The sequence below is a fragment of the Trachypithecus francoisi genome, unplaced genomic scaffold (genome assembly GCF_009764315.1).
Source record: "Trachypithecus francoisi isolate TF-2019V2 unplaced genomic scaffold, Tfra_2.0 Lachesis_group3, whole genome shotgun sequence".
Lineage (NCBI taxonomy): Eukaryota > Metazoa > Chordata > Mammalia > Primates > Cercopithecidae > Trachypithecus > Trachypithecus francoisi.
The window spans coordinates 32937574-32959348 of NW_022681468.1; the positions used below are offsets into that span (position 1 = coordinate 32937574).

General features: G+C 46.3%; 1 pseudogene; it reads right to left on the minus strand.

Annotated features, from left to right (window-relative positions):
• Nucleotides 1-1071: 1071 nt before the first annotated feature.
• LOC117071007 lies at nucleotides 1072-21215 on the minus strand (annotated as a pseudogene).
• Nucleotides 21216-21775: the final 560 nt, after the last annotated feature.

Below are 21775 nucleotides of genomic sequence, written 5' to 3' on the forward strand. Positions count from 1 at the left end.
TTGAGACCATCCTGGCTAATATGGTGAAACCCCGTCTCTACTAAAAATACAAAAAACTAGCCGGGCGAGGTGGCGGGCGCCTGTAGTCCCAGCTACTCGGGAGGCTGAGGCAGGAGAATGGCGTAAACCCGGGAGGCGGAGCTTGCAGTGAGCTGAGATCCGGCCACTGCACTCCAGCCTGGGTGACAGAGTGAGACTCCATCTCAATAAAAAAATAAATAAATAAAAAATAAATAAAAAGACAAAAATTTACCAGTCGTGGTAGTGGTAACCTGTAGTCCCAGCTCCTCGGGAGGCTGAGGCAAGATAATTGCTTGAACCCAGGAGGCGTAGGTTGCAGTGAGCTGAGATCGCACCATTCACTGCACTCCTGCCTGGGCAACAGAGTGAGACTCCATCTCAAATAATAATAATAATAATAATAATAATAAAATCAACCAGTGCTCATGTTGTCTGAAACTAGGCTCAGTCCAGAAGGGCAAGGCTTGCAAGAGAGGAAGGAGGAATCGCGGAGCAGCAAACCAAAGCCAGGCCTGTGTCTTGAGAGGGCTTCTCACCAAGGGAAGGTATAACTGCCTCTTTTCCTGGCCTGTCCTGCTCTACAGGCATTTGAAACAAAATGTGGACTTTAGGAGGCTGCCTGGGAGGAAGGGGAGCCTGGGTGGGGCCATCCCTGTGGATCGGGAAAGGGCGGAATCATAGGATGGCTCCTGTGATTTGCGAGAGTCCTAAACAGCACAGACTGTGCAAGAGAGTTTGAGGGAAGAGTTACCCAGTTGGTCCTCAGATTCCTACTCAAGGTGGCAGGTGGGAAAGATCTGGATTCACATCCTGTCACTACTGTGGACCAGCTGACCCGAGGAGCCTTGGGGCGAGCCTCTGGGTCCATATATATTTCACCTTGGGCTGTGGTAAGGATTAAATGAGGAAACAGACGCGATGCACCTACCATTGTTCCGAGCACACAATAGGTGCTCAATACATAGTGAGCACCTATCAGTGGATAAAACCACTAGGTGGATACCTAATCCAAAGTGATAGGGAACCACCTAGGAAAGAGGATCCCAAATCCTACAGGACAGCCACCTGTGGCACCTGAAATCAGGAGCACAAAGTGACAGGCAAGGAGCTTCCCGTTGCTGCTGCTTGGTGGGTGGGATGGATTGTCCTAAGCAAAGGATCTACACCTTCAGCCCTGGATTCTAGGATGTGAACCACACGCCCATACCCCGCTGCCCCGCCTATCTGTGTCACGGCAACTCCCCTTAACCTCCAGGGAACCAGGAGGAGTGTCCTGGGGTCTAGTGGGCCTGTGGCCGTGGCCATGAGTGGGAAGAGAGGAGCATGGGGTGGGAAGGCTGTAAAAGATGTAAATGGTGTGGTGTGGAGCACGGCTCCAGCTGTCTAGCACTCCCTGGAGCTGGCAGGAGTCCAGGGAAGGGGCCCCAGGCTCAGGGCGCCTTTTGTTCCAGGGCTTGGCTATGTAAAAGGTGGGGGAAGGGGCAAGAATTCACGGAACTTGTCCATTCATTGGAGCCCCCGCTGCCAGCAGGTGCGAGAAGGAGGGAGGGAATGAGGGACTTGGGGCTGGAAGGTTTAGATATGAGAATGGCAGCTCAGCATGCAGTGGATGACAAACAGATTCCTCAGCTTCCATCCTCCAGGGCTGTGAACATTCAAGCCAGCCAGACCCCAGCCTGCTTAGAATGTGCCACGAACTGTTTCCTCTAGCCCCCCCAATTGGCGTTCCAAACCCCTATCTCTCTTGTCCCCAAATTCCCATTTTCTATGCTCTGCCAAAACACCCTGCTTCCCCAGGACCACTTCCATTGCTGTCTGATTTTCTGAGGTTTTCTTTTTCTTTCTTTTCTTTCTTTCTTTCTTTTTCTTTCTTTCTTTCTTTTCTTTCCTTCCTTCCTTCCTTCCCTCCCTCCCTCCCTCCTCCTTCCTTCCTTCCATCCCTCCCTCCCTCCCTCCTCCTTCCTTCCTTCCTTCCTTCTTTCTTTCTTTCTTTCTTTTCTGTTCCTCTTTGGCTGCTTGGGGCTCACAGCTTCCAGGGCCTTCTCCAAAGCACTATAGTCCAGCACCAGATGCTGCTTGGACATATCAATTGAGATCCCAGATGGGGAGAAGGACTTGGAATCACGCAAACGTGGGTCCGAACCCTGCTTGCCCTTCCCAGCTGGATAAACTCCAGGCAAGTTACTAACCTTTCAGAGCCGCATGCTTTAGGTAAAATAAGGATAATGTTTGTTCCCACTTCTCAGAGTTTTTGTACACATTAAATGCTGAGTTGATGTCTAGAAAGCTCTTTGCACAATGCCTGGCACAGAACAGGCGCTCAATGGACAATAAGCATAGGAAAATAAGGCAGAAAGCCCCTGCAGTGTTTTCATTTGTATTTCCTTGTTGCTAAAGAGATTAATCTTTTAAATGTATGTTTATTAAATATTTATATTTCTTTCCTCTTTTTTCTTTTTTTTTCTTTTTTAATTTTGAAACAGGGTCTCACTCTGTTGCCCAGGCTGGAGTACAGTGGTGCAATCATGGGTCACTGCAGCTTCCAACTCCTGGGATCAAGCAATCCTCCTGCCTCAGCCTCCTGAGTAGCTGGGACTCCTGAGTAGACAGGGGTCCCACTATGTTGCCCAGGTGTTCTCAAACTTTTGGGCTCAAGAGATCCTCCTGCCTTGGCCTCCCAAAGTGCTGGGGTAACAGTCGTGAGCCACTGTGCCCAGCCTATTTATAGTTCTTATTTCTTACATAAATTACCTGTGTTCATCTCTTGATGGGACAGCTTTATACATTTTGTAATTCTTTGTCATATATGATTTGCAATTCTTCTCTCTTGGTTTGTCACTTGCTTTTGACTTTTTGGTGTCTTTCAACATACAAAGTCTCTTTTTCCTTCTATATACCATATTCCCAAATCTGCATTAGTTTCTCATTTTCCACAACATCCTCTCACAGATGGACCACAGGCACTATTCCTGTATAGGCTGATTTTCTCAGCATTTTGGGGTCCACACTGACCCTCGCCTTGACCAGTGCACTACCCAGGACTTTATTAGGCCCTCCATTGTTCCCCAGATGTGGAAAACCTGCAGCCAGGGCTGTTTGAATCCTGTAGTATTTTAGTTTTATCCCAAAATGCACACACTCCCCCCTACTGGTTTCTGGAAGGATCACACTCTTTTTTTTTTTTTTTTTCCCCAACTGGTTTATTTGCGGAAACTCTAAAATCTGATTAAGAAATCAGTGTCTGAATGAGAATGTATTTATTTATTTATTTATTGCATTTATTATTAGTTTTTTGAGATGGGGTCTCACTCTGTCTCCCAGGCTGGAGTGCAGTGGCAAGATCTCAACTCACTGCAACCTCCACCTCCCAGGCTCAAGCCATCCTCCTGCCTCAGCCTCCTGAGTAGCTGGGACCATAGGCATGTGCCACCACGCCCAGCTAATTTTTGTGTTTTTGGTAGAGACAGGGTCTCGCCATGTTGCGTATGCTGGCCTCAAACAACCGGGCTCAAGTGAGTATCCTGTCTTGGCATCCCAAAGTGCTGGGATTACAGGCGTGAGCCACCACACCCGGCCTGAATGAGAATTTAAATGTCCCCCATTAACCCTCACTTTGGGGCCCAGGACTGCCTCAGGCTGTCCATATCTCAACATCTCAGCCAGCTGCCAGACAGATTGGTCGTAAGATGCATTTCTGAGAAGTATATGTAAATCTTACTTGATGAATTCCATTTTAATGCTGTAAGAGAGATTAAAATTAAAATAAATGTCTTTAATTCTTTTTTTTTTTTTTTTTGAGGCGGAGTCTCACTCTGTCACCCAGGCTGGAGTGCAGTGGTGCCATCTCAGCTCACTGCAACCTCTGCCTCCTGGGTTCAAGTGATTCTCCTGCCTCAGCCTCCCGAGTAGCTGGGACTACAGGTGCCCACCACCACGCCTGGCTAATTTTTTGTATTGTTAGTAGAGATGAGGTTCCACCATATTGATCAGGCTGGTCTCGAACTCCTGACCTTGTGATCCACCCGCCTTGGCCTCCCAAAGTGCTGGGATTACAGGTGTGAGCCATCACGCCCGGCCTCTTATAGCTCATTTACTGGGTATTTACCATGTGCCATTCACTGCAGTTAAGCACTTTACATGAAGCTCTCAATCCTCAGGACCATAAGGAAAGATCAAATTTCTCCATTTTATAGATAAGTAGACTGAAGCTCTAGGAAGTTATGCAGCTTCGCTGAGGTCACCCAGCTGGAAGGTTGCCAGATTCAGCAAACAGACATATAGGAAGACCAGTTAAATTTGCATTTCATATAAACAATGAATACTTTTTTAGTATTGCATGTCCCAAATATCGCATGCCTTATTTTATCTGGCAATCCTTCCCAGATGATAAGTAGTAGAATGTGGTCTAGAATCCAGGTCTCCTGATTCCCTGACCTTCCAGTGGGAGGACTGGGGAGTACTGCATGGAATTCTTTGGAAAGGAAAGAAACCCCTTGTACTAACTCCTGGACTCCACCTCAGACATATGGAACAGAATCTCTGGGGGTCAAGCCTAGGAATCTGCACTGGTTTTTTGTTTTTTTGTTTTGTTTTGTTTTTAAGATGGAATTTCGCTCTGTCTCCCAGCCTGGAGTGCAGTGGGGCGACCTTGGCTCACTGCAGCCTCCACCTCTCGGGTTCAAGCAATTCTCCTGCCTCAGCCTCCTGAGTAGCTAGGATTACAGGTGCCCGCCACCACACCCGGCTAATTTTTGTGCTTTTAGTAGAGATGGGGTTTCACCACGTTGGCCAGGCTGGTCTCGAACTCGAACCTCAGGTGATTCGCCCGCCTTGGCCTCCCAAAGTGCTGGGATTACAGGCGTGAGGCACCGCGCCCAGCAGGAAGCCGCACTTTTTAACAAGTATCCTCACCTTCAAACCCCTACTCCCCAAGGATTTTTCTTGAACTTTGAATTTTGAGAGTACTTTTGTCTCTATGCAGCTTGTAGGTGGAGAAGCCCACATTCAGCGGTCCTGTGGCTTCCAATATTCCTAGGATGCTTTTATCTTTTCGAGACGTAGTCTCACTCTGTCTCGCAGGCTGGAGTGCAGTGGCATGATCTCAGATCACTGCAACCTCCGCCTCCCAGGTTCAAGTGATTCTCCTGCCTCAGCCTCCTGAATAGCTAGGATTACAGGTGCATGTCACCACACCTGGCTAATTTTTGTATTTTTGTAGAGACAGGGTTTCACCATGCTGGCCACGCTGGTTTCAAACTCCTGACCTCAGGTGATCTGCCCGCCTTGGCCTCCCAAGGTGCTGGGATTATAGGTGTGAGCCACCGTGCCCAGCCCCTAGTATCCTTTTTACATTCATTCAGTCATCCATCCATAAAACTCCTTGACAGATATTTATTGTTTGAAGGCTTGTCCTGCCAGCCAGGGATAGAAAGGAGAATTGGAGGCAACCGGAGCCCTTGAGGAGCTTCTGTTCCACTGCAGGACACTGACAAGAAAACACACACAATAGGAACACAGGGGGTGTTGGGTTGGACAGCCCCATAGGGGCTATGACAGGATTTGCTTCAGAAGCAGAGGGGGCAGAGTGGGAGCGGTCAGTTGCAAATTTCTGGGGATTCACTTCCGTGGAGTCTTGAAAGGCCAATAATTGTGTTTTCCGGCCGGGCGCGGTGGCTCAAGCCTGTAATCCCAGCACTTTGGGAGGCCGAGACGGGTGGATCACGAGGTCAGGAGATCGAGACCATCCTGGCGAACACGGTGAAACCTCGTCTCTACTAAAAAATACAAAAAACTAGCCGGGCGAGGTGGCGGGCGCCTGTAGTCCCAGCTACTCGGGAGGCTGAGGCAGGAGAATGGTGTAAACCCGGGAGGCGGAGCTTGCAGTGAGCTGAGATCCGGCCACTGCACTCCAGCCTGGGCGACAGAGCGAGACTCTGTCTCAAAAAATAATAATAATAATAATAATAGTAATAATAATAATAATTGTGTTTTCCAAGGGGAGAACAAACGATAATAGATATAAATTTTAGACAGTGGTTACAATTTGCAATAAGAAATGAACTTAAATGGGCCAGGTGCAGTGGCTCATGCCTGTAATCCCAACACTTTGGGAGGCTGAGGAGGGAAGATCACTTGAGCCCAGGAGTTCAAGATCTGTCTGAGCAACACAGTGAGACCCCATCTCTACAAAAAATATAAAAATTAGCTGGATGTGATGGTGCACTCATGTGGTCCCAGCTACTCAAGAGGCTGAGGTGGGAGGATTGCTTGAGCTCTGGGAGGCAAGAGGTTACAGTGAGCCATGATTGTGCCACTGCACTCCAGCCTGGGCAACAGAGTGAGACCCTGTCTCAAAAAATAAAAAATAAAAATACGAGGGGCCGGGCGCGGTGGCTCACACCTGTAATCCTGGCACTTTGGGAGGCCGAGGCAGGTGGATCATGAGGTCAAGAGATCGAGACCATCCTGGCCAACATGGTGAAACCCCATCTCTACTAAAAAAAAAATACAAAAAATTAGCTGGGCGTGGTGGCACATGCCTGTAGTCTCAGCTACTCAGTAGGCTGAGGCAGAAAAATTGCTTGAACCTGGGAGGTGGAGGTTGCAGTGAGCCGAGATCGCACCACTGCACTCCAGCCTGGGGGACAAGAGCAAGATTCCGTCTCAAAAAAATAAATAAATACATAAATAAATGATGAAATAAACATACATTTTAAAAATGCAAATGAAAAGCTGAGCATGGTCACTCATGCCTGTAATCCCAACACTTTGGGAGGCTGAGGCAGGTGAATCACCTGAAGTCAGGAGTTTCAGACCAGCCTGGCTAACATGGGGAAACCCCACCTCTACTAAAAATACAAAATTTAGTGGGGTGTGTTGGCACATGCCTGTAATCCCAGCTACTCTGGAGGTTAAGGCAGGAGAATCGCTTGAACCCAGGAGGCAGCAGTTGCAGTGAGCCGAGACCACGCCACTGCACTCTAGCCTGGGCAACAGAGCAAGACTCTGTCTCAAAAAAAAAAAAAAAAAGTAAATGAAAGAGAGTGAGAATGTAGGCTCTGGAGCCAGACATCCTGGTTACATCCAAGTTCCCCCACTTACTAGCCCTATGACCATGTCCATGTACCCCACCCCATCCTTTCCATGCCTCAGTTTTGTCTTCTGTGAAATCGGGATGATCATATTCTCTTCCTCATTGGTTGGGTGTACAGGTTAAAGGAAATAATCTATATAAAATGCCTCATGCAGCTCCTACTTAGTAAGTATTCAATAGAGGTTAACATTAACAAGCTTCCTCCCTTTACTACACCTTCCCTGCAGCCTACAAATGTGTTGTAACAACTTTCCATCCTTGATCCTGGATCCTCCTCTTATTACTGACACATTATCTGTCCCCATTTGGGGCACAACTCTTTGAAAGAATTGTCTGTAATTCCCATTTCTGTTTTCTCACCTCCCTGTTTCTCCTGAACCCACTCCATGGAACCTGCTCTTTTCAAGGCCACTGATAAACTTCATATTCATTTCCAGTGGGCAATTCTCAATCCTTACCCACAGCCTTTCAGGAACATTTGACACAGCTGATCCACCCTTGCTTCGTCGTCTTCTTCTTCTTTATTTTTTTCTTAATTTAAGAGACAGGATCTGGCCAGGCGCAATGTCTCACACCTGTAATCCCAGCGCTTTGGGAGGCCAAGGCGGGTGCATCACGAGGTCAGGAGTTTGAGACCAGCCTGGCCAGCATGGTGAAACCCCATCTCTACTAAAAATACAAAAATTAGCCGGGCGTGGTGGCACATGTCTGTAATCCCAGCTATTCAGGAGGCTGAGACAGGAGAATCCCTTGAAGCTGGGAGGCAGGCAGTGAGCTGAGATCGCACCATTGCACTCCAGCCTGGGTGACAGGAGTAAAACTCCATCTAAAAAGAATACATCTCTAATACTTTTCACTTCCTCTATTGCAAGTACTAAGGTCTCTCAACCTTAGGACTATTGTCTTTTTTTTAATTTTATTTTTGAGACAGGTTCTTACCCCGTTGCCCAGGATGGAGTGCCGTGGCACAATCATTGCTCACTGTAGCCTTGAACTCCCGGGTTCAAGCGATCCTCTTGCCTCAGCCTCCCTAATAGCCTGGACTACAGTTGCTTGCTACCAGGCTCAACTAATTTAAAAAAAGAGATGAGGTCTCGCTTTGTAGCCCAGGCTGGTATAATGCTCCTGGCTTCAAGCAATCCTCCATGTTGGCCTCCAAAAGTGCTGGGATTACAGGCATGAATCACTGTGCCCAGCCACCATTGACATTTTGGTTTTTGTTTTTGGTTTTTTTTTTGAGACAGAGTCTCGCTGTATCCTCCAGGCTGGAGAATAGTGGCATGAACTCTGTTCACGGCCACCTCCGCCTCCCAGGTTCAAGTGATTCTCCTGCCTCAGCCTCCCAAATAGCTGGGATTACAGGCACCTGCCACCAAGCCCAGCTAATTTTTGTATATTTAGCAGAGACAGGGTTTCACCATGTTGGCCAGGCTAGTCTTGAACTCCTGAGCTCAGGTGACCTGCTCTCCTTGGCCTCCCAAAGTGCTGGTATTACAGGTGTGAGCCACCACGCCTGGCCCACTATTGACATTTTGAACCAAGTAATTCTTTGTCACGGGGAGTTTTCCTGTGCATTATTGTAGGATACTTTGCAGCACTCACTAGAAGCCAATAGCATCCCCGATTTATGACAACCGAAAATGTTCAGATATTGAACAAATGTCCTTGACTGGTAGGGAGAGTTGGGGAGAGGTATGTGGAGAACCTAGAGCAAAGTCACCCTGGTTGAGAGACACTTCTCTACAGCTCTGTACCATTCTATAGTCCCCACCAACCTGTCCCTTTCTATAGTCCCAACCATGACTCTCTCTTACCTGAAATACCAGAATAGCTTCCTATCTGGTTTCCCTACCTCCATTCTAGCTCTCCATACAGCAACATCCAGGGTGATCCTTTTAAATCATCAACCAAATTTTGTCATTCTTCTGTTTTTAACCCTCAATGGCTTCCTGTAACAATAAAGATTCAAATTTTTATGATAGTGTGCAAGACTCTACATGATCTGGCGCTTGTGCATTTCCTATCACTCTCCCCTTATTCATTGCTCTCCGGTCATGCTGGCTTCTTTGCTCTTCCTTGAACATCTCAAAAAGAATCCCTCCTTTGGACATTTGCATTTGCTGTTCCCTTTGTTTAGAATGCTCTTCCCTCAGAATCTGCATGGCTCCTTCCTTCACTTCACTCAGGTTGTTTGTTCGTGTGTTTGTTTGTTTGAGATGGAGTCTCACTTTGTTGCCCAGGCTGGAATGCAGTGGTGCAATCTCGGCTCACCGCAGCCTCTGCCTCCCGGGTTCAAGCCATTCTCCTGCCTCAGGCTCCCAAGTAGCTGAGACTAGAGGTGCTCACCACACCTGGCTAACTTGTATATTTTTAGTAGAGAAAGGGTTTCACCATGTTGGCCAGGCTGCTCTTGAACTCCTGACCTCATTATCCGCCCACCTCGGCCTCCCAAAGTGCTGGGATTACAGGTGTAAACCACCGACCCGGCCTCATTTAGGTTATTTAAAATCTCCTCGGAGAGTCCTTCCCTGACCACCCTATCCCAAGGAGCACCTCCACCATCATCCTCTCTCCCCATATGTTGGATGATGGACATGTTGACCCACAGCCCAGATTCCCTTTCAAGGCAGGACTTGTTGCCCCAGCAGCTGGGAGTGCCGTAAGCAGACAGCCTTCAGCTATCAGCTCCTTTGAGAATTGCCTCAGCTACAAGAGAGAATGTGCCCAAGGGTACACCCTTTGCAAGATATCCCACACCCAGTGACTGATTGGGGTGGAGTAGAAAGGAGGGCCACTGTGGCCCAACAGGAAGCAACTGAGATGGGCCATGTCCACTCTGGTGCTCCCCATGGGGTTGGCTGAGGCTGTAGTAGGGCCTGCCTCTCAGCTTGATTCCTCCCTCTGCCCAATCATGCTTCCTTCATCTCCCTACCAAGATGCAACCTCTGTAGTCATTGAACATGATAAGCATTGTCTCAGGGTGTGGGTCCAGCGGACCCTACCTGTGACACCCACTGTACTTTTCTTAGCACTATCTGATTTATATTTAATATCGTTTTGTATCTGCCTAAGGTCTGTGAAGGCAGATACTTTGTCTTGAAACTGCAGCACCTATGCCTGGCACATAGAGAGTAGTTGCTCAGTAAATACTTTTTGTTTGCTTTTTTGTTGTTTTGTTTTGTAGAGACAGGGTCTTGCTATGTTGCCCAGGCTGATCTCAAACTCTTGGCCTCAAGCAGTCCTCCAGCCTCGGCCTCCAAAGCACTGGGATTATAGGCGTGGCCACCACACCCAGCCAGGTCAATAATTACTGAATGTTGAAAGAATCATCACTGTCACCGGTCGCAGTGGCTCATACCTGTAATCCCAGCACTTTGGGAGGCTGAGGCAGTCGGGTCACATGAGGTCAGGAGTTCTAGACCAGCCTGGCGAACACGGCAGAACCCCATCTCCACTAAAAATACAAAAAAATTAGCCAGGCATGGTGGCACATGCCTGTTATCTCAACTACTTGGGAGGCTGAGGCACAAGAATCGCATGAACCTGGGAGGTGGAGGTTGCAGTGAGCCAAGATTGCACAGCTACACTCCAGCCTGGGCGACAGAGCAAGACTCCGTCTCAATTAAAAAAATAAAAATAAAAAAAGAATTATTACTGTCATTTCCTTACTACTGTTGGGGCTCAGAAAATAATACCCCAAAGTAAGGCACTTTGGCATGCTGATACTTTGAACTGAAAGATATTGGAAGGACCTCAAAAGCAAAGTCTCTTTCTTCTCTTCTCCTGTACTTCTTTCTTCTGCTTCCCTTCCTCTCCCAAGGCAGGCCATAGAAACTAGAACCCTTCTTCTCCAAAGCCAGCCATAAAACCTAGAAATAGGACTTTAACATTCCTCCATCCTTCTGTGTAGGAGCTGGCCATAAAATTATCGGACCTACCTTGTCTGAAAATAGATCATAAGACCTTCATTTCAGAAGGGGCCCTGCCCTAAACCCAGGAGAAAGGAACAGGCCAAGAAGAATCTGAACACAGGCCTTGCTGGGTTTCCCCACTCAGTCTGTTACTATTAGATCATTCCCTTTCTGTCTAATCACGTTTCAACACAGCTGTCATGCTTCACTGAATCTAAGCATAAAAACGAACAGTTTTTGGCTGGACGCGGTGGCTCATGCCTGTAATCCCAGCACTTTGGGAGGCCGAGGCATGCGGATCATGAGGTCAGGAGATCAAGACCATCCTGGCTAACACGATGAAACCCCGTCTCTACTACAAATACAAAAAAAAAAAATTTAGCCAGGTGTGGTGGTGTGCACCTGTAGTCCCAGGAGGCTACTCAGGAGGCTGAGGTGAAGGTTGCAGTGAGCCATATCGTGCCACTGCACTCTAGCCTGGGCCACAGTGCGACACTTCATCTCAAAAAAAAAAAAAAAAGAACGGTTTTTTTCTTGAGTCTTTGGGTCTTCATTTCTGAAGGCTCCCATGTCACATACAATTTTGATTGGATAAATCTGATATGCTTTTAGATGGACATGGTGGTATGTGCCTGCAATCCCAGCTACTGGGAAGGCTAAAGCGGGAAGATGGCTTGAGCCCAGAAGTTCAAGGCTGCAATGAGCCATGATCACGCCACTGTACTCCAGCCTAGACAACAGAGCAAGACCTTGTCTCTAAAACAAAAAATTAAAAGAGAAAGTTATAAATTTCTTATGCTTTTCTCTTGTTAACCAGTCTTTTGTTATAGGAGTGGTGGCCATGACCCTTCTGATAGGGAGGAAAGTTATTACACCTTTCCACCCTTCAATACTCCAAGATTACTCTATGGTTGGGGAGTCCTTGGGTTATATCTAATATAAAGGCTCCAATTGTTTTTTGATTTTTGTTTTTGATACAGGGTCTCGCTCTGCTGCCCAGGTTGGAGTGCAGTGGCATGATCTCAGCTTCCCAAGCAGCTGAGACTACATGCTTGCACCACCACATCCAGCTAATTGTTGTTTTTGTTTTGTAGCAATGAGGTCTTGCCATGTTGCCTAGGCTGGTCTCCAACTCCTGAGTTCAAGCAATCCTCCTGTCTCAGCCTACCAAAGTGCTGAAATTACAGGCATGAGCCACCACGCCCAGCCAAGGCTCCAACTTTTTAACAGACTTGCAGGGGCCATAATCTTTCCAAAATGATTCCAGGGTGGAAGCAGGCCAAGATGGTTTCAGATCTAGAGGACTTGGCAGCAGGGCTCTGCTCAGCTGACAACTCTGTCCCTCTTGCTCACAAATTTAATAGGCTGTTCTCACTTGGGGAAGATGCCACTGTCCTTTGAACTAGCTACACCGCAGGCATTTTGACCTGGTCAGCCCACAGGATAAATTTTAGATTAAACAGCTATTCTTGAGCAGTTTTACACACTTTCATGTTTTTTGAGAACATTCACATTGCTCAGGAATTTCTTCTTTTTTTTTGCTCAGGAATTTCTTAGGATGGCCATTAGATGTGGGTCACTTTATCATTCTAATTTTATATACAGGGAAACCTAGGTCAGAGGAGTAGCTTCATTCATCCCAGAAGTGTTTAGTGAACACCTTCTATGTGCCAGGCACTGGGCTGGGTATTGGAGGTTGACTAGGCAAATTCCTTGGCTAGCAAGGGGAACAGACAGGTCCCACTCTGTCTATAACTGAGGTGTGAACCAAGAGCTTGGAGAACCAGAAGATAAAATGATTGCTTCTCTTTTAGGGTATAACCTCTGAAAAAAATTTATTGTATAGGTAACATTTTAAAAAACAAAACACAGGCCAGGCACGGTGGCGCATGCCTGTAATCCCAGCACTTTGGGAGGCCGAGGCAGGCAGATCATGAGGACAGGAGTTCGAGACCAGCCTGACCAACATGGTGAAACCCCGTCTCTACTAAAAATACAAAACTTAGCCGGGTGTGGTGGACTGAGCCTGTAATCCCAGCTACTCAGGAGGCTGAGACAGGAAAATCGCTTGAACCCGGGAGGTGGAGGTTGCAGTGAGCCAAGATCCCGCCACTGCACTCCAGCCTGGGCACCAGATCGAGACTCTGCCTCAAAAAAAACAAAAGAAAACAAAACAAAAAAACACACAGGCCAGGTGCAGTGGTGCATGCAGGTAATCCCAGCACTTAGGGAGAGTGAAGAAGGCAGATCACTTCAGCCCAGGAGTTTGAGACCAGCCTGGGCAACAAGGTGAAACCCCGTCTCTATAAAAAATACAAAAATCAGCTGGGTGCGGTGGCATGTGCCTGTAGTCTCAGCTACTCTGGAGGCTGAGATGGAAGGATCGCTTGAGCCTGGCAGATCGAGGCTGCAGTGAACAAAAACTACATCACTGTACTCCAGCCTGGACTACAGAGTGAGATCTCATCTCAAAAAAAAGAGAGATTAAAAAACAAAACACTTAAACATCCAGGCTCTTTGGTCAAACTGCCTTTTGCTCTCTCCATTCCTTGCATTCTGAATTCCTACAGATTGCAATCATCTTCAGCGGGTACACACTTATGCACACACAAACATGCTTTTAAAAAACAAAATATGGAGCCTATCTTCTTTTAAACAGCCATATTTGGGATATATCCAAAGATGTTAATTGCAGCATTATATGTAATAGCAAGAGACTATAACCCACTAAAATGTCTGTCAATAGGAAACTAGATATATAGTTCCTCTGCAGAGACAGTCCCTGACTTATGATGGTCCAGTTTGACAATGGGTTTGTCACGAACTTAACAGTGGAAAAAAGTAATTATTTAAATCTGTGTATGCTGGCTGGGCGTGGTGGCTCATGCCCGTAATCCCAGCACTTTAGGAGGCCAAGGTGGGTGGATCACCTTAGGTCAGGAGTTCAAGACCAGCTTGGCCAACATGGTGAAACCCCATCTCTACTAAAAATACAAAAAATTATCCAGGCATGGTGGCAGATGCCTGTAATCCCAGCTACTCAGGAGGTTGAGGCAGGAGAATTGCTTGAACCAGGAAGGAAAAGGTAACAGTGAGCCAAGATCGCGGCACTGCGCTCCAGCCTGGGTGACAAGAGCGAAACTCTATCTCAAAAAATAAAAAAAGTCTGTATATGATGATATGGAACAACTTCCAAGATATACTACAAAGTGTAAAAAGCAAGCTGTGGCCTGGAGCGGTGGCTCACCCCTGTAATCCCAGCACTTTGGGAGGCCGAGGCAGGCAGATCACCTGAGGTCAGGAGTTCCAAGACCAGCCTAGCCAATATGGCGAAACCCCGTCTCTACTAAAAATACAAAAATTAGCCAGGCATGGTGGAGCATGCCTATAATCCCAGCTACTTGGGAGGGAGTAGCTTGACCCCAGGAGGCAGAGGTTGCAGTGAGCCAAGATCACGCCACTGCACTTCAGCCTGGACAACAGAATGAGAGTCCGTCTGAAAAAACAAACAAACAAACAAACAAAAAACACGCAAGCTGCAAGACAGAGTGTTTAAAAGGAAAAGGAGGATTTGTGCTTGAGTGTGGGTATGTGTGAAATACATTAACACATATAAGTTTGCATATATATAAAACATTTCTGGAAAGATTCCTAAGAAGCTGTGAATAGCTTGGCTCTGGGGTGGAAGACAAACTCATTTTTCATTATATGCCCTATCATCTGTTGTGAAATTTTTTTTAACCACATGCTTTTCAATTTTTCAATTAAAAAACTAGTTAATTAAATGAAACAATAGGGCATAGACATTTTTCAATGTTTAATATTAATGTCACATTTAGCTCTTATTATTGCCAGGTAATGTTTAAGTCTTAATATCTATTAACTTGTTTATTCCCCATAACAACCCTCTGATGTGGAAACTATTATTACCCTCATTTACAGTTTTAAAAAACTGAGGCTGGGTGCAGTGGCTCATGCCTGTAATCCCAGCACTTTTGGAGGTCAAGGCAGGAGGAACACTTGAGGCCAGGAGTTCAACAGCCTAGGCAACATAGTGAGGACTTGTCTCTACCCCCTCAACTTTTTTTTAAAGAACATTTTAAAAACCTCGCTGGGTGCAGTGGCTCACACCTGTAATCCCACCACTTTGGGAGGCCAAGGTGGACAGATCACTTCAGGTCAGGAGTTTGAGACTAGCCTGGCCAGGATGGTGAAACCCCATCTCTGCTAAAAATACAAAATTTAGCCGGGTGTGGTGGCACATGTCTGTGGTCCCAGCTACTTGGGAGGCTGAGGCAGGAGAATCACTTGAACCCGGGAGGCGGAGGCTGCAGTGAGCCAGGCGCCACTGATCATGCCACTGCACCACAGTCTGGGCGACTCAGCAAGACTCTGTCTTAAAAAAAAAAAAAAAAAAAAAACAGAGGCAGCATGCCCCCAAGGTCACACAAATACCAAGTGATAGAGTGGGGATTTGAACCCATGTAATCTGGCTCTGAAGTCCATGTTCTGAATCACTATGGCAACGTTACTTCTCCTTTTTTTTTTTTTTTTTTGAGATGAAGCTTTACTTTGGTTGCCCAGGCTGGAGTGCAATGGCACGATCTCGGCTCACCACAAACTCCGCCTCCCGGGTTCAAGCGATTCTCCTGCCTCAGTCTCCCGAGTAGCTGGGATTACAGACATGTGCCACCACGCCCAGCTAATTTTGTATTTTTAGTAGAGACAGGGTTTCTCCATGTTGGTCAGGCTGGTCTTGAACTCCCGACCTCAGGTTATCCGCCTGCCTCAGCCTCCCGAAGTGCTGGGATTACAGGCGTGAGCCATGGCACCCGGCCATCTCCTTCTTATTAATAGCTGCAAAATATATTCTACAAAGTAAGGGTGTCATATTTTGTTTAACTGCTCCTCCTTTGATAAGCATTTTGGTTGCTTCTAGGATTTTGTTATTACCTTCTATGCTGTAGAAACATCCTTGTGGTTGACCCTTTGTCCTTTGTGCTTTTGGGTAAAGATATTTATGAGAATTCCTGGAAATGAAACTACTGTATCATCTAAAATTTGATAGTTATTACCAAATTATTTTCCTTTTTTAAAAAAGACATCAATTTGTCTTCCCTTTATCTATGTATAAGAGTGAGGAAGTAGCACAGGACTCTAGTAGCTGAAATAAGGGAAGTTCGGTCCCATTAGAAACAGTATAAGCAGAGACAGTGACCTGCGGGTTTTTAAATTTTATCTATTTACTTTTAGAAACAAGGTCTCGCTGTGTTGCCCAGGCTGGAGTGCAGTGGTATGATCATAGTTCAATGCAGCCTGGAACTCCTGGGCTCAAGCAATCCTCCTGCCTTAGCCTCCGTTGTTGAGGCTGCAGTGAGCCTTAGCCTCATTGTGTTTTTTGAGGTTAGGGATTGTCTTGTTTATCTTTGTTCAACAAATAGCACAAGAATCATTTAAGGGCTTTAAGAGGACTGTTGATCTAGCTTACATTTGCACACATTTCTCTGGCTGCTTTGTAAAAACTGGATTAGAGGCCGGGCGCGGTGGCTCAAGCCTGTAATCCCAGCACTTTGGGAGGCCGAGACGGGCGGATCACAAGGTTAGGAGATCGAGACCATCCTGGCTAACACGGTGAAACCCCGTCTCTACTAAAAAAAACACAAAAAACTAGCCGGGCGAGGTGGCGGGCGCCTGTAGTCCCAGCTACTCGGGAGGCTGAGGCAGGAGAATGGCGGGAACCTGGGAGGCGGAGCTTGCAGTGAGCTGAGATCCGGCCACTGCACTCCAGCTTGGGCGACAGAGCGAGACTCCGTCTCAAAAAAAAAAAAAAAAAAAAATGGATTAGAGCAGGGGGAAATTCAAGTGTAGAAACCCAGTTAGAAGGTTTTGCAAATATTTGTTAAATAAATAGCTATTATGCTGTTATGAGTGCTTCTGGAAAATGGGGACAGAGTTGTGTGAACACAACAGACATGATCCATGCCCTCCTGGGGTGGAGCAAGAGAGGCATGAATGAAGTAAACTCACAAAATGAAAATATAACCAGCTGCAATAAATGCTAGAAGCAGGGAAAAGTGAGGTGCTGTGGGAGGAAACAATAAAGGGTGGTTAGGAAAAGACCCTCTGGGGAAGGAACATTCACAGTAGGGATGGAAGGAAGAATAAAAATCAACAGAAGAGTAGAGGAAAACAAGGTTTGTTTTCTAGCCCCTAAAGAGGTTCAAACAGAAATCAGCTGGGCGTGGTGGCATAAGCCTGTAATCCCACCTACTTGGGAGGATGAGGCACAAGAATCACTTTAACCCGGGAGGCGAGGTTGCAGTGAGCTGAGATCATACCACAGCATTCCAGCCTGGGCAACAGAGCGAGACTCTGTCTCAAAAAAAAACACAGAAGTTGGAGCAATAAGCAAGGCCAGGGCATAAGAAGCCTTGAAGAGCAGGGCGCAGTGGCTCGCGCCTGTAATCTCAGCACTTTGGGAGGCCGAGGCAGGCAGATCACTTGAAGTTAGGTGTTTGAGACCAGCTTGACCAAAATGGCAAAACCCCATCTCTACTAAAAATACAAAAATTAGCTGGGCGTGGTGGCAGGCACCAGTAATCCCAGCTACTCAGGAGGCTGAGGTAGGAGAATCTCTTGAACCCAGGAGGCAGAGGTTGCAGTGAGCCAAGATCACATCACCGCACTCCAGCCTGAGCAACAAGAGCGAAACTCTGTCTCAAAAAAAAGAAGCCTTGAAGGGCTTTAAATGGACTGTTGATCTGGTTTCCATTTGTTCAGATTTCTCTGGCTGCTTTGTAGAAACTGGATTAGAGCAGGAGGAAATTCAAGTATAGAAACCCAATTAGAAGGTTTTGCAGAAGGACATGAAAATGAGATAATAGTAGCTGGCCTAAAGGGGTAGAAGAAGAACCTATAAGCTAAAAGAATGTTAAATGACATATGATCAATTGCAATGTGTAGACCTCATTTGGATCCCAAATTTTTTTTTTTTTTGTAGAGATGGGGGTCTAGCTATGTTGCCCAGGCTGGTCTTGAACTCCTGGGCTCAAGCAAACCTCTGGCCTTGACCTCCCAAAGTTCTGAGACCACAGGTGTGAGCCACTGTACCCAAGTAGATTTTGAATTTTTTAAAAACCTAGATGGCCGGGCGCGGTGGCTCAAGCCTGTAATCCTAGCACTTTGGGAGGCCGAGACGGGCAGATCACGAGGTCAGGAGATGGAGACCATCCTGGCTAACACGGTGAAACCCCGTCTCTACTAAAAATACAAAAAAAAAAAAACTAGCCGGGCAAGGTGGCGGGCGCTTGTAGTCCCAGCTACTGGGGAGCCTGAGGCAGGAGAATGGCGGGAACCCGGGAGGCGGAGCTTGCAGTGAGCTGAGATCCGGCCACTGCACTCCAGCCTGGGTGACAGAGCGAGACTCCGTCTCAAAAAAAAAAAATATCGATCACAGTTATGAGCTAATTAGAAATTTGAACTAATTTTAAGTTGACCCTAAACCTGGTGGCTCATGCCTATAATCCCAGCACTTTGGGAGGCTGAGGCGGGTAGATCACAAGGTCAGGAGTTTGAGACCAGCCTGGCCAATATGGTGAAACCCCGTCTCTACTAAAAGTACAAAAATTAGCCAGGCATGGTGGTGGACGCCTGTAGTCCTGGCTGCTTGGGAGGCTGAGGCAAGAGAATTGCTTGAACCCGGGAGGCAGAAGTTGCAGTGAGCCAAGATCGCGCCACTGCACTCTGCCTGGGCAACAGAGTGAGACTCCGTCGCAAAAAAAAGAAAAAAAAATTGGATCTTATCCAAAAGATAACTCTGAAATATAAACTCAAATATTAACATCCGATATGATATATGGCCTTTTGCTATGCTTCATTATGATTTTTTCTATACAGATATTTACATCTATATTTATTTTCGTAGTTGAGATCACATTTTACATCAAGTTTAGTATTAGTGTAATACTTTTTTTGTTCAATGCAATACAATCTGTTTTATTGTGAAAGCTGAATTGAAATTAAAAGATCTACAAAAAACTGTCATTTTTGGCTTTCAAAAGCACCACTCTCATGATCAAAAAAGGCCACAACAGGGCCAGGCGCAGTGGCTCATGCCTGTAATCTCAACACTTGGGGAGGTGGAGGCGGGTGGATCAACTGAGGTCAGGAGTTCGAGACCAGCCTGGCCAACATGGTGATACCCCATCTCTACCAAAAATATAAAAAATTAGCCAGGAGTGGTGGCAGGTATCTGTAATCCAACTACCCAGGAGGCTGAGGCAGGAGAATCACTTGAACTTGGGAGGCAGGGGTTGCAGTGAGCTGAGATCCAGCCTGGGCAATAAGAGTGAAACTCTGTCTCAAAAAAAAAAAAAAGGGGGCTCCAACAGTTAAGATTGTATTACTTGATTTTATTGTATACTAAGTGGTGGGCACAGAGCAATTCTCCTTATAAAGTAGACAATTAGCTTCACTCAGAACATTTTAAATAATGCACATTAAAGCAGGTATTCATTTTACAAGTTGTTCTGCAATCTAAACATACAATAGCTTGGAGAACAACACTTAGAAAACAAAAGCCAATGTAAAAAGACAGATTAAAACGACTAGAGGCCAGAAGCGGTGGCTTTCCCCGGAAATCCTAACACTTTGTGAGGCTGAAGCAGAAGCATCGCTTGAGCTCAGGAGTTCTAGACCAGCCTGGGCAACATAGTGAGACCTCATCTCTATTAAAAAAAACCTTAAAAATTAGCTGGGCATGTTGGCGCACACCTGTAGCCCCAGCTACTCAGGAGATTGAGGTGGAAGGAGTTGGAGACTGCAGTGAGCCGTGATTATTATCCCACTGCACTCTACCTGGACCACAGAGCAAGAACCTGTCAACACACACACACACACACACACACACACACACACACACCAACTACAATTAGAACAGTATAGGTTTTATACGGCTTCGATTTCACAGTTTTCTTAACTGCATCATCAGTGTCAGAAATCTGTTCCTGGCCAGGTGCAGTGGCTCACACCTATAATCCCAGCACTTAGGGAGGCAAAGGTGGATTACTTGAGCCTAGGATTCAAGACTAGCCTGAACAACACAGTGAGACACCTCCCCCGACACCTGCCTTCTCTAAAAAAACAATTTTTTTAATTAGCTGTGTATGATGCCAGCACCTATAGTCCCAGCTACTAGGGAGGCTGAGGTGGATCACTTGAGCCCAGGAGATGGAGGCTGCAGTGAGCTGTGATCCCACCACTGCACTTCAGCCTGGGTAACAGAGCAAGACTCTGTCTCAAAAAAAAAAAAAAAAAGTGTGTATATATATATATGTGTGTGTGTGTGTGTGTGCGTGTGTGTGTGTGTATGTGTATAGATATAATCTTTAAATTTAAATTTAAATTTAAATTTAAATTTAAATTTTAAAAAATCTGTTCCTTCAGCTGGCTCCCTTGCTCCAGATTCAAGGAAATACCTTCTCTTCCTGGTTTCATTTCACCTTCTGGATCCATCCAATTATCTAATATCAATTCCCCTTTAAAATCCCAAACACTGGCCCAGCATGGTGGCTCACACCTGTAATCCTAGCACTTTGGGAGGTCAAGGCAGGCAGATCACTTGAGGTCAGGAGTTCGAGACCAGCCTGGCCAACATGGTGAAACCCCGTCTCGACATAAAAGACAGAAATTAGCCGGGCATGGTGGTGAGTGCCTGCAGTCCCAGCTACTCGGGAGGCTGAGGCAGAAGAATCACTTGAACCCAGGAGGCAGAGGTTGCAGTGAGCCAAGATCATGCCATTGCACTCCAGCCTTGGGGGACAAGGCTAAAAAAAAAAAAAAAAAAAAAAAAAATCCCAAACACGAATGTACCACATTTTCCTAACCTGAAACATCAGGTTATCATCTGTGCTGCTGCTGCTGTTCTCTTTGGAAGATGACAGAGCTCTTCAAGTTTCACCAGTCTTTTGCTTCTTTACAGGTCTTTCTGGAGCAACCTGCTTTTTCCTCTTTAACTTTTTGTCAACATCACTGTCAGAACCACTGCTAGAAGAGCTTAAAGAAGCAAGTTCCTTTGCTTTGCGCATTGCTGTGCTCCACTGCACTCCATTAGCCAAACACCCTCCCGCTTGCTCACTGGGAACGCTGGTGTATTACTTCTTCTTCTTTTTTTCTTTTTTTTTTTTGAAATAGAGTCTCGCTTTGTCACCCAGGCTGGAGTGCAATGGCACAAACTCAGCTCACTGCAACCTCCGCCTCTCGGGTTCAAACAATTCTCCTGCCTCAGCCTCCCAAGTGGATGGGATTACATGTGCCCGCCACCACACCTGGCTAATTTTTGTATTTATAGTAAAGATGGGATGTCACCATGTTGGCCAGGCTGGTCTTGAACTCCTTACCTCAGGTTATTTGCCCGCCTCAGCCTCCCAAAGTGCTGGGATTACAGGCGTGAGCCGCCGTGCCTGGCCTGCTACTTCTTAAAAGTTTATAGTAATAGATAATGCTGAGGCACCCTGGGACAGTAATGCCACTGAATACCAAACTAGGACATTTTTTAGAGTGAAAGGGGACAAGATCTGTAAACCTGGATTACCCTAGAGAGGTGAGGTTGCTTGCTTTAATACTTTGGTTGTCTTATTAATTTTTCAAAAATTGCATCCTATTTTTTTGGTTTTCAAAATAAGAAAGACATACTTGAATAAAGTTATTTCCTCTTCAAAGTCTTCCTAGATTCCACTTTTCCCCATGCTGA